The 15,451-nt window shown below is 37.6% G+C and overlaps 1 protein-coding gene, 1 long non-coding RNA gene and 1 pseudogene across 11 annotated transcripts in view; 2 read left to right on the plus strand and 1 right to left on the minus strand.

Moving 5' to 3' along the window:
• The window catches only part of LOC137232188 (large ribosomal subunit protein P1 pseudogene), a 141,798-nt pseudogene extending 126,362 nt beyond the window's left edge, over nucleotides 1-15,436 (plus strand).
• The window catches only part of RBMS3 (RNA binding motif single stranded interacting protein 3), a 723,832-nt gene that overhangs the window by 126,360 nt on the left and 582,021 nt on the right, over nucleotides 1-15,451 (plus strand). The window lies entirely within an intron of this gene.
• On the minus strand, nucleotides 1,472-14,025 carry LOC137232189 (uncharacterized). Its single transcript, XR_010946900.1, has 3 exons — nucleotides 13,933-14,025; nucleotides 2,152-2,198; nucleotides 1,472-1,604 (listed from the first exon to the last, which is right to left on the minus strand). It is a non-coding gene; the product is annotated as an uncharacterized lncRNA (long non-coding RNA).

Below are 15,451 nucleotides of genomic sequence, written 5' to 3' on the forward strand. Positions count from 1 at the left end.
TATGCCCCCTGCTGTCCCCTGAGGGCTCCAGGTGGCATAAGGATGGTGCCTTGGCAGGTCAGCCCGGAGAGATGAAACTTCCATTTGCTTCACTAACCGAAGTGAGAGTACTGAGTTACAAGTAGGTCAGTTCTGTAGATGGCAAAGCGCCTACAGCCTGAGGTCACTGGCTCCCTCTTCTCTCCCAAAACCTGTAGTGAAAAATACACACCCAAAAGTGGCAACAAAACCATCACTATAAAAGCTGTTAACTGTTGTAGTCTTGGATAAATGTTCAGCTGTGGAATGATTTTAATGCTAGACTTTTCCCCCACCCTCTCTGAATTTTAATGAATGATAATAAAAGGAGGAATGGAAGAAGACATTTATCTAGACTTAAAAGTCACAATAACCATGGGTGAATGATTGTGCTTAGTCACTTTGTGCCTAGAGTTTATGTTTTTAGGATGTGTTTTAAATGCTAGGACCAAAATCTAAGTTTTCATGGATTTTAAACAGTCTTTTTCAAAAGAAAATTAGATCATAATGGGAACGTTGGTGATTCTTCATGAACAAGTTATTTGGAAGACTCCATGCTGTTTCTAAGAATTCAAGATGGTCACAACTTTCTGTGAGAAAATAGATACTGCAGATAGGCAAACCACTGTTGGTGCTTTTAGTTACTGACTTCCAGACTTTGTGTATGGTCCTGCGCCCACGTTAAAAAAAAAATCACAGAAAATATATGTCAGGTCATGCTCTTAAAAATTCATTATTCTTAAAAATCTAAGGAAAGAAAAAAAACACCAATACTTCTTAATCCATAAATCCTCTCATTTGTTTTTTTTAAATTGGTTTTGTGGCAAATCAGGGTACATGACTTTCATACTGAGCCTCATTGATTTTTGATATATTGCAAGTACCCTTGGCCACACATGTGGTCATCATGTATGTTGGGTAAGGTAGGAACAGGGGGAGTGTGTACTAATTAGATGAATGAGTCATGCAGGAACACACACACACACACAGATTTGCTTAAACACATCTTGCTTAACTCAATCTGCAAATTGTATGGCTATTGTTCAACTGTCTGATTCATTTGTCACTGACAGCAGTGGGGAAAATTCAGCCCTTTCAGCTATATTTGCAGTCACTCAAGGTGTACCTGGTCAGCTACTGATTGATTTGGACAATATACTTTGTTGTTTTGGTTTTCCGAGTTTCCACTCTTAGGAAAAGTGAAGAGATTGCACAACTTTGGAATTTATATGCTATCTTGAAAGAGATAGATTAGATAGATTAAAACAGTGCTTGAATGTCCTCACAAAAATTCCAACTGAATATAGACAAATGTTTTTCCTGCTGCATATCCTAGTTGTTGAATTTTAAAAAAGGATGTAATTTCTAGACTATTTTCCAGAGAGAGGCAAATAAACACCAGACTATATTTAACAAACCTTCAAGTTACACTGTCAGTCACTGTGATGTTTGCCTAGAGGCAAATTAAATATCTTCAGCACGTTTCTGAAGGAGACATTCAATCAGCATCATGATCTGCTCTCGATGTGTTAAACAGTTGAGGCTCATAGTTATGCTGTCTTCAAATTCATTCTGTTGAGCCTGACCTTAAGAGAATGTAGAAAAGCAATTAGTTTTAAACAGTGGGAGTGCCATCAGAGTGAAGGAAACAAATTACACAGTGGGGTGATATTTTTAGTGATTTTTAAGGAGATTATTAAAAATGAAATCTGCACCAAAAGCTACGATTGCAATCTTTAAAGGTGGCACAGAGCAATGCATTATTTTCATACAGCTACACTCCCTAAATGGCACTCCTAGCCCCTTTCTGTGTCCTAATGAAAGGTAGTCTGGCTCATTAAACCACGTCACGACTCCCCCTGGATAATCAAGCCAAACATTTCTTACACATGATTTGTTGAATTCAACCCCTTTGCCTTGTCATTCAATTTTAGCAAACATTTACAGTGCATGCATCGGAAACCAAAACTGGGCTTTGCATTCAAAAATGTTGTTGATAACCCTTAACTAGACGTCTGTGTTTAGAATTTATGGTTACCAAACGGGAAAGGTGGGGCAGAGGGATAAATTAGGAGTTTGGGATTAACATATACACACTACTATATATAAAATAGATAAACAACAAGGACCTACCATATAGCAGAGGGAATTCTACTCAATATTCTATAATGGAAAAGAATCTGAAAAAGAATAGATATATGTATATGTATAACTGAATCAGTTTGCTGTACACCTGATACTAACACAACATTGTAAATCAACTATACTCCAATCTAAAATAAAAATTAAAAAATAAAAAAGTCACATGTTTGTGTATTCACACACGCAGACATGCACACTTTTTTGGCTTAATCATTTTGTTTTAGTTTTACTTTTTGTTGACAGGATTAGCAAAATGTCATTCTATTGAAATTTCACTTCTTTTTATTTAACTTGTAGAGCTATAGCTAAAATCGACAGAATTTTGAAATGCTCAAATTTGCTGTCTGTGTGTTATAGTCACTTACCTATATGCAGGTTTCTAATGCCAAGGAAGAAATGATCTTAATGTTAAGGGTGATCATCATAAAAATCATATTTATGAAAATCAGACACATGCTGTTCTCATAGTGTCCTGAGTGGAAGCTCTCACATGGAGAACTGCCTGGTACACTCTGTAGAGCCAATGTAGATGCCAGTGCAGTTCAGTAATAAATTTATGAGCAGGAACGATACAAATGATCATGATAACTAACAATTACACCTGCTTACTCAGTCGCAGAGACTGTTCTAAGTCGTTCACATCTGCTCCATTCACTGAATCATCCTAGCAGCTCCAAGAGGGGTGTACTATTTTTAACCTTAGCTCTCAGATGTGGAAACTGAGGCTCAGAGATGTTCAATAACCTCTCCAAGGTAGCATGACCTTGAGGAAGCTTGTATGCAAACCTCAGCAGTTTTCAGGGTCCCATTCTCTGCTACTGTGCTCTATGGCTGAACATTAGGGGCAATTTTGCTCATCAATATACTCAGCATAATTTGATTAAAATATGAATAGTCAAAGGATGTTAGTACAGGCAGATACTATACACTAATTATAATTTGATTCAAATATGCAGATTTAAAGAATTATAATATAGGCCGCTGCAATATCTGAGTGTGATTAGTTTACATAGAGTCAAAGATCTCAGTCTAGGAAGATGCTTCCAGGGTCTCCATTTAACCAGGCACTTAAGCACTCCTACAGCCTCCTCCCTTTTCTCCCTAAGAGATAACTGAGTTAGACTCGGGCATCACACTTGCTTCTGTGGCTGAAATGACTCTAAGCACCGTCCTCTTTACAGTGGGTACAAATCAGTGTCCCCAAAGCTCATCTGGAGAAATCAACATCATGAAATTAGGTTGTTGAGATTTTCTGGCATGTGTGTAAATATTCTCACTTGGATAATAATAGGATAATTCACATTATGAATGGAAATAAAATTAGTGAATAAATATTAATGTCTTTAAGAGACAGTGCAGAACTTAGAGAAAGCATTTCTAAAAATAGGTGCCTTTTGGAAAACTGAGTAAATAAAATATTTTGGTTTAGTTTGCATCCAAATTACAGATTTGTTTTGAGTTAAGTTGGTCTTTGATTTTTCTGTAATACCTTCATATCGCTAAACAGTTCTGACATAATTCTTCAACGTTTTAAATATAACTATCATGTTAATTAGCTCACTCGGTCAGAATTTGGTTTAAATAACAACATGATCTTGGGTTTACTTCTCATATGGGTCAAAACAGTACATCTACGTGTAAGGATACAGAATCCGGAGGCAGACTTCCCGGGATATAAGACCAGCTCTAACATGTCAACTGTGTACCTAATGTTTATATGCTTCAGTTTCCTCATCTGTATAATGTTTGGAACAATGTATGACACACCACAAACACTATAAAAATGATGATTAAGGGAAAAAATAGTCCTCAAGTTTAAAAAGCAATCATAATCTCATTCTTGGTACTAAATTGGTACAGAATAAACCATTTGATAATGGTGTTTAAATTACCCTTAGGGAAATTATATGTGTAAATAGGTACAGATTTCTGACTCTCTAATGTCATCATATACATTATATTTTTATTCCTTTTCTTTCTAAATAGTGGGATGAACTTACAGCAGCAGATCCTAGCTCTTTTGAAAAGCACACATCTCATATTATAGAATCACTAACACAAAACAATTGTTTTCTTCAGAATATATATAATACAGAGTTGAAGAATCTACATCAAAAATGCTCAGCTATGATGAGGCTGAGATTGAAGCCCTTTTCACAAAAGATGTTTTGTTATCTGGTGGATTTATATTGGACAGGATTGCCAACTAAAGTCTCTTCCCTTGAAGGTTGCAATGTTGCATAATTAGTTTGCTGTTGCAGTCAGATGGCTAACAACCTTTATTCTAATCCCAGTGCAGAATGAAATAGACTGTCAGAGCTGGAAGGAACCTTGAGGTCACATAGTTCAACTTGCTTATATTATAGATGAGAAAACAGCCTCTAGCAGATTAAATGTCACCCAGCAAGTTAGTTAGCTGTCCATCAGGATCTCGGAAAAAAGTTGCATTTTTAAGTGGTTATTTCAGTTATCTGTTTCTGCATAAAAATTAGCAATAGATAACAAAGTGGCTAAAAACAAGTATGATATATTGCTTATTAAATTGTTGATTTTTTTGAATAAGGTTGTGATTCTCTGCATTGACCTGGTAGGCTTTCTGCTCCATGTGGTGCCACCTAGGGTCACTTACACAGATCTGTTTATCAGGAGCTCTGTGGAGAACCCTCAGTTGGGGCACCTCAGTTCTCCTTTCCATGGCCTCTTTCTCCATATGCTGTCTTGGCCTCCAGGGACTCTCCATGGAGCCTCTCTCTCCTGCAGAATATTCTGTGACTGAAATGGCACATGTTTTAGCCTTAACTCTTAACATGGTCTTCCTTTCAATGACTACACATTATTGTCTTTAAAGCTTATCTGTAAAAACCCATTTCAAGAAATTATGCTGTTGGGAAAATTTCCTTACAGGATGGTGGCCGTGTTACAAGACAATGCATCTCAAGAGAATAAATCCCAATGTATAAGTGGTTATCAAAATGACTTGTGTCAAACTTACGGTTAACCATTGGTGAAAGAAAAATATTATGGGCCAGACCAGCATAATATGAGGCGGCGTTATAATAGAGTGTAAATTTTGGAAGATGTGTTCGTTTGGAGCTACCCATGTGCCTTCTGACCATGGTGGCAGATAATTTATGTGGTCAAAGTCAAAAGAGCAAGTTGTGAGAACACAATATTTTAACACATAGAACTGATGCTTCTCTAATTAATTTCTTGCATTGCTTCACTGAAACAATCCTACAGTAGACTGTAGGACTAGGATGAAACTTTCCAGAATATGATAGACAACAGGAATATTCACATTGGCTTTGGCAGCTACTGTTTCTTTTTTTAATTGAAGTATAGTTGGTTTACAGTATTATATTAGTTCCAGGTGTCTAGCATAGTGGTTCAGTATTTTTATAGATTATACTCCATTAAAAGTTATTACCAGATAATGGCTGTATTTCCCTGTGCTATGCAATATATCCTTGCTGCCTATCTATTTTATATATAGTAATCTGTATCTCTTAATCCCATACCTGTATCTTGCCCCTCCTCCCTTCCTTCGCCCCTCTGGTAACCACTAGTTTGTTCTCTATATCCATGTGTCTGTTTCTGTTTTGCTATATACATCCAATTGTTTTATTTTTTTAGATTACACATATAAATGATATACAGTATTTGTCTTTCTCTGACTCCTTTCACTGAGTATAATATTCTCTACGTCCATCCACATTGCTGCAAATGGCATAATTTCATTAATTTTTATGGCTGGGTAATATTCCATTGTATATATGTACCACATCTCTTTTACCCATTCATCTGTTGATGGGCACGTGGGTTGCTTCCAAATCTTGGCTATTGTGAATAATGCTGCTGTGAACATCGGGGTGCATGTATCTTTTCAAATTAGTGTTTTCATTTTCTTCCAGATATATACCCAGGGGTGGAATTGCTGGATCAATCATATGGTAATTCTATTTTTAGTTTTTTGAGGAATCTCCATACTGTTTTCCATAGTGGCTGCACCAATTTACATTTCCACCAACAGCATATGAGGGTTCCCTTTTCTCCACATCCTCAACAGCATTTGTTATTTGTAGACTTTTTGATGATGGCCATTTTGACAGGTGTGAGGTGATATCTCATTGTGGTTTTGATTTGCATTTCTCTAATAATTAGCAATGTTGCACATCTTTTCACATACCTGTTAGCCACGTATATATCTTTGGAAAAATGTCTATTCAATACATCTTCTGCCCATTTTTGATTGGATTGTTCATTTTTTTGATATTGAGTTGTATGAACTGTTTATATATTGTGGATATTAACCCCTTGTTGGACATATCATTTGAAAATATTTTCCTCCAATTCAGTAGTTTGTCTTTTTGTTTTGTTGATTTTTTTTTTTTTTTAGCTGTGAAAAAGCTTTTAAGTTAAGTCCCATTTGCTTATTTTTGCTTTTATTTCTTTTGCCATAGGAGGATGATTCAAGAAAATATTGCTACAATTTATGGCAAAGAGTGTTCTGCCTATATTCTCTTCTAGGAGTTTTATGATTTCGGGTGTTAACACTTAGGTTTTTAATCCATTTTGAGTTTATTTTATATATAATGTGAGGATATGTTCTTATCTCATTGTTTTATATGTAGTTGTCCAGTTTTCCCAACACCACTTATTGAAGAGACTGTCTTTTCCCCATTGTATATTCTTGCTTCCTTTGTCAAAGATTAATTATTGTAGGGCTTCCCTGGTGGCGCAGTGGTTGAGAGTCCACCTGCTGATGCAGGGGACACGGGTTCGTGCCCCAGTCTGGGAAGATCCCACATGCCGCAGAGCAGCTGGGCCTGTGAGCCATGGCTGCTGAGCCTGCGTGTCTGGAGCCTGTGCTCCGCAACGGGAGAGGCCACAACAGTGAGAGGCCCACGTACCATGAAAAAAAAAAAAAAGACTAATTATTGTAGCTGTGTGGGTTTAATTATGGGCTCTCTGTTCAGTTCCATTGATTTGTCTATTTTTGTGCCAGTACTATACTGTTTTGATTACTGTAGCTTTGTGGTATAGTCTGAAGTTTGGGCGGGTGATAACACCAGCTTTTTGCTTTTTTCTCAAGATTGCTTGGCAATTCAGAGTCTTTTGTGGTTACACATGAATTTTAGGAGATATTTGTTCTAGTTCTGTGAAAAAAATTCATGGGTATTTTGATAGTGATTGCATTAAATCTATAGATTGCTTTGGGTAGCATGGACATTTTATCAATATTAATTCTTCCAGGCCAAGACCATGGGACATCTCTCCATTTCTTTGTATCATCTTCAATTTCCTTCATCAGTGTTTTATAGTTTTCAGAATATAGGTCTTTCACCTCCTTAGTTAAGTTCATTCCCAGGTATTTTATTCTTTTTGATGTGATTTTAAAAACATTCTCTTTCTGATAATTCATTATTAGTGTATAGAAAAGCAAAAGATTTCTGTATACTTCATCTTTTATCCTGAAACTTTGCTAAATTCATTTATTTGTTCTAATAGTTTTTTTTGGTGGAGACTTTAGGGTTTTCTATATAATGCGTCATGTCATCTATAGATAGTGACAGTTTTACTTTTTCCCTTTTAAGTTGGATGCCTTTTATTTATTTTTCCTGTCTGATTGCTGTGGCTAGGACTTCCAATACTATGTTAAGTAAAAGTGGCAAGAGTGGTCATCCTTGTCTTTTTCCTGAATTTAGAGGAAAGAATTTCAGCTTTTCACCATGGAGTATGATATTAGCTGTGGGTTTTTTCATAAATGGCTTTTGTTTTACTGAGATAAGTTCTCTCTATATTCAGTATGATGAGAGTTTTTTTAAATCATGAATGGATGTTGAATTTTGTCCAATGCTTTTTCTGGATCTATTGAGATGATCATGTGATTTTTATCCTTCCTTTTGTTAATGTGTTGTATCCCATGGATTGATCTGAGAATATTGAACCATCCTTGCATTCCTGGAATAATTCCAACTTGATCATGGTGTATGATCCTTTTTATATGTTGTTGAATTTGATTTGCTAATATTTTGTTGAGGATTTTTGCATCTATACAAAATTAAAGATATTGGCCTGTAATTTTGTTTTTTTGTAGTCTTTGTCTGGGTTTGGTATCATGGTAATGGTGGCCTTGTAGAATGAATTTGGGAGTGTTCTGTCATCTTCAATTTTTTAAAAGCAGTTTGAGAAGGGTGGGTATTAGTTCTTCTTTATATGTTTGGTAGAATTCCCTTGTGAATCCATCCAGTACTGGACCTTTGTTTGCTTGGATTCAATTTCAAATTCAATTTCACTACTAGTGATTGGTCTATTCAAATTGTCTGTTTCTTCTTGATTCAGTCTTAGCAGCTTGTATGTTTCTACAAATTTATTTACTTCTTGTAGTTTTTCCAATTTGTTAGCCACTGTTTCTTTATTTCAGATAGTGAGATTCGATAAACCAGGCAGCTGTCAATATTTCAACATTTAAATATTCAACCATAAGACTAGAAAAAATATTTCCAATGCATATGTAATAAAAAAAAGTGAAGGCATGAGAACACAACTTTGGGTGTGATTTACCAAAAGAAAGAACGAGACTTCAGTGTGTCTTTTATTTGGGATGAAGATTATTCTGGTCTTGACCCTATAGTGAACTGCTGCAGCCAGTAACTCAGAAATGAAAAAAAAAAAGTGCTTCCATTAAACTGGCAGCCTCCTAATAAATTTTGCCTATCAGCATGCACACACATCAGTCATGAAGCCATGTCTTCCATGAGGCTTCTCTTGGCCACTCTCAAGTCCTTGACACACACCTTGTCATTGACAGCTAGTATGCAAATTGCCTAAAAGCTCCATTAGACTGATCTAGGCAAGGGAAGCCCATCTGTCAGTTCTGTGACACTTTCCTTTTTGGATCCTCATGTGGGAATATGTTCTTGAGACACCCAGTTGGATGAATTTGTGCCAGTGTCTGGAATCACCAACCTTGGAGGAAATTGTCACTTCTACTTTTTTTTATAGACTTCAATATTTGATTTCCTCTTCCCCCTGCTACTAAAGAATAAAATTTAAATGGATGGGAAAGTTTTCTATTCTAAATAAAAAAGGACACATTATTATTTTATGCACAGAAGAAGGAACATGATGAGCCCTCTGTTTGGGAAATCATGATATTACTGGGTGTTTTCCAATACTGTGTGTGTGGTCTGCTCTTCACAGGAGAGAACACACAATTTCAAATTAACTGGAACTTGTCAGCTGTTGCTGATAGAGGTTGGAAGTTTTGGGGAAAAACAGTGGCATGACGTTATTTCAACAGGCCTGCCTATTAAAGGCATTGATTGGAAATGGCCTCATGATTCCTATCCCCTCTTTCTTCTTTTTTAAAAAAGACAACAATTACATGTAAGCAATTGGAAAAGGAAGTCTAACCCCCTTGTTCCAATGGTTTTATGAGCATACTCAAGTCTCTTGCCCATCTCAAGTTGAAATCCCAAGAGAAAAGTTAGAATTGGCAACAGCAGATTCAGAAAAACACCGCTAACTATGATCATTGGTATCTGTTCATTATAAACAAACTTCTTTTATCCATCTGGTCTACCAGAATGGTCCACTCACGTTTCTTTCTAAGTAAAGGTAGAGTGGCATAAAAGTAATGTTGGCCTCACCAAGCTGGGAAAGAAAACATTAAGGATCAGAAAATAGTTCATAGAAATGTACAGTAAATTATAATCTAGAACCAGAAAGATAAAATGTTTCCTCTTTTTGAAAAATTTACAATTCTATGTCAAACGATGTATGCAGGTATATGAAAGGTTTACGATTGGACAGGACTGATGCTTTTGATCATTTTGGCACCTACATGGTTAATTTCATCAGATTTAGAGTCTGCTTTCCATTTTTTCAGGAAATGGTCCAAAAAATGGACTGTTGTTATTGACAGGACTACCAAACTAGTTATTATTTGCTAATAATGTTGTGTTAAAAGTCTAAGCAGAAAAAAAAAAAAAAGTCTGAGCAGAGCATCTTGCCATAGAGAGAGTAAAACTTTTACGCCCAACAGTGTTTGGATGAGCAAGATAATTATACCCTTGTCCACAGCAGATGCTCTGTTCTTCGCTTTGGCAGTTTCCCTGTTCAGTGTGCAAATAATTTTCTCCACTGAAGTTGGTGGCTATTTGTGACAAATATATTTCTTTTCCAGCAAAGAATGGATCTTTTCCATCATCACTCACAAATAGCCACTGAATGGAGTTTTTATTGTTTTAAACACACACGCAAATCTGATATGAAGCAGAAAGAAAGTTATGTTCATGTCCCATAGCCATCAGAGGATGTGATATGAAGAAAGAAGTTATTTACCAAACTAGTTGGAAAAATACATTGTAACAATTATTTCAATATCTTTATTAAACTCAAAATTTAAAAATTACGTCTCAATGTTGATAGGCAAATGAATTTTTAATTCAAGTATACACAAGTTCAGTTTATAATGGAATAGACCTTTATTTACATATATTGATATTTACAAAGATCTTATGAGCTCTCTCTATCTCTGTATTTTTGTAACAGGCAAAATTTAGTTGATACATACATAGTGAGATCTAGAATATGGAGCTCACTTCCCTCACAGTTTTGACAGACATGTGTGACTGTCCTATGTTTGAAAAGATGAGCGTATTCTTGGCCAGTGATGAGTAAATATATTTCCATAACTTCTCTTGGCTTAGCCCAGCTGCTATAACTCTATCTATAAGCAGCAGGCTAGCAGGTGTTTGGCAGAGAGCTGCAGAAGGAGAAGAAAGGAGGAGATCTATTTTCCATATCTCCTTTTTTCTGTTCTTCACACAGGCCCCCATCAGTAGAAAGGCAGGCACAGCCTCTCCTCAAGATGCCATGTTTTCACAACCATATAGCACAGCCTACATTTATCTCATAAAACTAAGAATATAATTGGGGTTTAAGTTTCTGGATTATCCCTGGATCTACCAAGAACAATCACTATTGACAAGATTTTTATGGTAAAATTCAACATCTAGCAAATGATTAAGTACCAACTGAAAGACTGTTCCTCAGTACAGTAAGTCTCCTACATACGAACGAGTTCTGTTCAGAGAGCGCATTAAGTCCAATTGGTTCGTAAGTCCAAGAAAGTTAGCCTAGGTACCCAACTAATACAATCAGCTGTTTAATTTCACACAAATAATACATAAAAAACAAACAAAAAATAAAACATTTTTAATCTTACAGTATAGTACCTTGAAAAGCACAGTAGTATAGTACAACAGCTGGCATACAGGGCCTGGCACTGAGTGAACAGGCAAGAAGAGTTACTGACTGGAGGAGGGAGAGGAGGTGGGAGATGGCAGAGCTGAAGGATCGTCAGCAATAGGAGACGGAGGGCAAGCTGCACTTTCACTCACGCCTGACGTTGATGGCACAGGTTCTGGTTCCTTGCTGGAACCAGCTGCACATTCGCCTCTTTGAAAGGTCACAAATTGAAGGTTCGTATGTAGGGGACTTACTGTGTATACATAAGTGTTGAGGGTCAGGGCCCCACGCCCTGTCCTCAACTCTCCAGTGTGCCAAGTCAAGGATAGCTACTAAAGGATGAAATACTGCACAGAATATTTATCACCAGCAGAGGCAGGAGGAAAAGTGCCCCTAGATAGAGCCTTAAGCAGGGAGGAGATAAATCTGCCTGTGACACAGGTTTCTCAGAGGAGGTGGAATTTGAGTTAGGATAGGTAGGTTTTCTCCTACCAGTGGGAGCCAGGAGGAGGGCATCCCACATAGAACAAGAGCACTGATCTGGAGGCAGTAGATTCCACTTTGCCAAACTTTCAAACACCACGATTAGGTGAGATGGCGCAAAAAAGGATAAGTGGCCTGTTTGAACATTGACATCATTTCTCTCCTCTTCGAAGTTGCAGCTGAAAAATAATGAACAATCCAGTATAGTCTCGAGAAGATACTAGACTGTGATGTACAGTCCTATTCTAATAAAGATCTAATAACTCACATACTTGTAAATATAGTTCTAGTTGTATGTAAGAGTCACATTGAGATATTATTGAAGATGGTATCAGGACACTAGGATTCTAGATGCGTGCAGGGTTAAATGAGATTAGTGATAACTTCTACTCACATGGCACTGCCAGGTCATTGTTATCTTAGATCTTCAGTGTGAGATTTTCACCTCTGTTTCCAGATGAAGAGAATTGAGCGTGCGTGGACCATTCACAGAACTGAATGTCTGCTTCAAATGGCACATCCCAAGTTGTAAATAACTGAGCCAATCGTGTGTAAAGTTGGGAACTTCCTTCCCAGTTGAATGATCAATGAGGAACCAGGGACGTAGTCCTCCTGGTCTCCTCCTTCCTTTCACTTAACCTTCCCTGTACAGGCTGCACTCTATCCTCTCATTTCTTTCTTTTTTAAATTAATTTTTACTGGAGTATAGTTGATTCACACTGTTGTGTTAGTTTCAGGTGTACAGCAAAGTGATTCAGTTATACATATACATATATCCACTCTTTTTTAGATTCTTTTCTCATATAGGTCATTACAGAGTATTGACTAGAGTTCCCTTTGCTATACAGTAGGTCCTTGTTAGTTATCTATTTTATATATTGTACTGTGTATATGTCAGTCACAATCTACCAATTTATCCACCCTGCCTTTTCCCCGGTAACCATAAGTTTGTTTTCTACATCTGTGACTCTACTTCTGTTTTGTAATTAAGTTCACTTGTACCATTTTTTTAGATTGCACATGTAAGCAATGTCATACGGTGTTTGTCTTTCTCTGCCTGACTTACTTGTCCTCTTGTTTCTAATCACGTATCTGACATATCTATCCTTTCACACCCTTCCCCTGTGGGAAGGAGCTTATATACCTTCAGTATAAACAACCAACTTGGGGATATTATTTTCTCTTTGTTGAGAATTTTTTCAGGTTTTATGATGAGGTCCATTTCTATCAATGTTGAAGCATTTTTAGTGATTTCTGGGTTTATCCTCATGTCTGGTTTTTGTAATAAATACATACGAAAATGGGACTATAATCACGTAAAGAGGAACTACCTGGTTAAGCAAATTTTACAAAATATTACAGAAAAAAATATATCCTTCTCATGAGATAGCCCAGAAAAGGACCACACACTTTTTCCATTATGTGTGTATAGCTGAATCTGTTTCTCACCTCACTTTCATTCTTTAAGAATTACCACCAGGGTCTCTTGGTTAAAACAAAATGAGTTCGAACCCCAAACAAAGGAATATCATTCTCCCTCAAATAACTTAATTACTCAGAAATGCTTTTTGGCAAAACGCAGTTTCTAGCATTTCCATCTCCCTGCAATTTATCCATACTCTGGATTACCTCATTCATTCATTCTGACAGGGGACTGTATTTGTATCATTGCCTGACAGATGTGTTACATGTTTCAGTCTTAAAATATTCGACTCTGAGCTCAGGGCTGCATACTTGGGGGATGATGTTAAATCAGCCTCGGCGTCGCACTGCTGCCATTGCGCCAAATAACTCAGGGGAAAATGATAAGGGTATAAAGAGATCAGTAAGGCAAGAGAATCTATGCTTTCAAAAGTAAGGCAAAACAGGAAAAAGACTCTCAGTGAAGCACTGGGGAGCAAGTAGAGCAAGAGCAGGCCGTGTTTGGGACACCCTTACACTGCAGTGAGCCATTACCCTGTGAGTAGTAAATTCTCTTACGTTTGCCTAACTCCTGTAATATAGTTCATGCTAAAATACAGCCATAAGACTCACCAGCACATCGATCAGCCTGGCATTGCTCTCTCTTCTCTCCTAATAGAATAAAATGAGGACATGCCTGATGAATGCTGTGCAGGACAATCCCAGGTCATTTCTATGGGAGCCATCACCACGGAGCAGTCTCCCTGCTTAAAGAAGATCTGTATGACTCATATCTTTGTAAATGTGAAATATGCAAATACGCTTCTGCCCTTTGAGATGATATCACTCAATGGAGCTCTCATAAGTGCCTGGTTGTGTTGGATTTTTTGGTGGAAAACCAGCAAACCGTAGAAACTGGCAGTCTGGAAATGACGTCCTTTATTGAGTCATAGGTACTCAGATGTGCATCAAAAAGCAATCATTTCCTTTTTTTAGCAAAGGCATTGCATTATTCTAAATTTGAAAAAAAAATGAGAATCACTTGCAGACAGAAGAGAGGAAAATTTATGAACATTTGGAAATAAGATTTTTTTTATATGCTAATGATCACGGAGACTGTGTGAAGATGGTCCAGCTTTCCTCAGCTGCCACTAAGGTGCTTGGTCCTTGGGGTGAGGCCCTCGCTTCATCCCGCGACTAGCACTGAGTCCAGCAGCCCCCACCTAGCCCTCGCCTACACCATGGCCTCCGTCTTGGAGCTCGCCTGCATCTACTCAGCCCTCATCCTCCACCATGATGAGGTGATGGGCACTGAGGATAAAATCAATGCCCCCATTAAAGCAGCCAGTATAAATGTTGAACCTTTCTGGCCAAGCTTGTTTGCAAAGGCTTTGGCCAGTGTCAACATCAGGATCCTCATCTGCAATGTGGGAGCTGGTGGACCTGCCCAGCAGGAGGTCCTGCCCCCTCTGCCACTGGTGCCCCAGCTGAGAATAAGAAAGTAGAAGCAAAGAAACAAGAATCTGAAGAGTCTGATGGTGGCATGGGCTTTGGTCTTTTTGACTAAACCTCTTTAGTAACACGTTCAATAAAAAGCTGAGCTCTAAAAAATAAATAAATAAATAAAAAGGTCCAGAGCCCTTGAATATCAGTTGAAGGAAGATACTCTTTAGCATTTCATGATTTTCTTTCTTTTTTTTTTTAACATTTGGATAAAGTGTGAAAATTAAGTTTTGTTTTAGGAAGATAAAGCTTAAGGTTGTGTGCAGGACAGATTACAGTATCAATACTTGGAGCCTGGGAACAGGAAACACAATTTGGAGACAGGAACATTGATCCATATGTGAAGTGAAGTGCTCCCAGACAAGAGCAGAGGCAAGGGAGTGAATGGAAAAAGACAGATGTGAGAGGCACAGCGAAGGAAGCATAAACAGGACTTGGTTGCCCGGATGAGACAGAGCCATGAAGATCAAAAACAAATGTATCCAGATGTTAAGTCACCAAAGCACAGTTGATCTGTGAAAAATGGCTGCTAAGTTAAAGTTGAACATTCAAGACATAATGTGTTATGAAACGTCGCTGCTGTGATTTGGGGCAACACGTGGAGATGCCCGGAAGCACAGCAGGCATCCGGAAAAGGGCAGGCTGAAAG

This window comes from Pseudorca crassidens, chromosome 10 (genome assembly GCF_039906515.1).
Source record: "Pseudorca crassidens isolate mPseCra1 chromosome 10, mPseCra1.hap1, whole genome shotgun sequence".
NCBI classification, from domain to species: Eukaryota; Metazoa; Chordata; class Mammalia; order Artiodactyla; family Delphinidae; genus Pseudorca; species Pseudorca crassidens.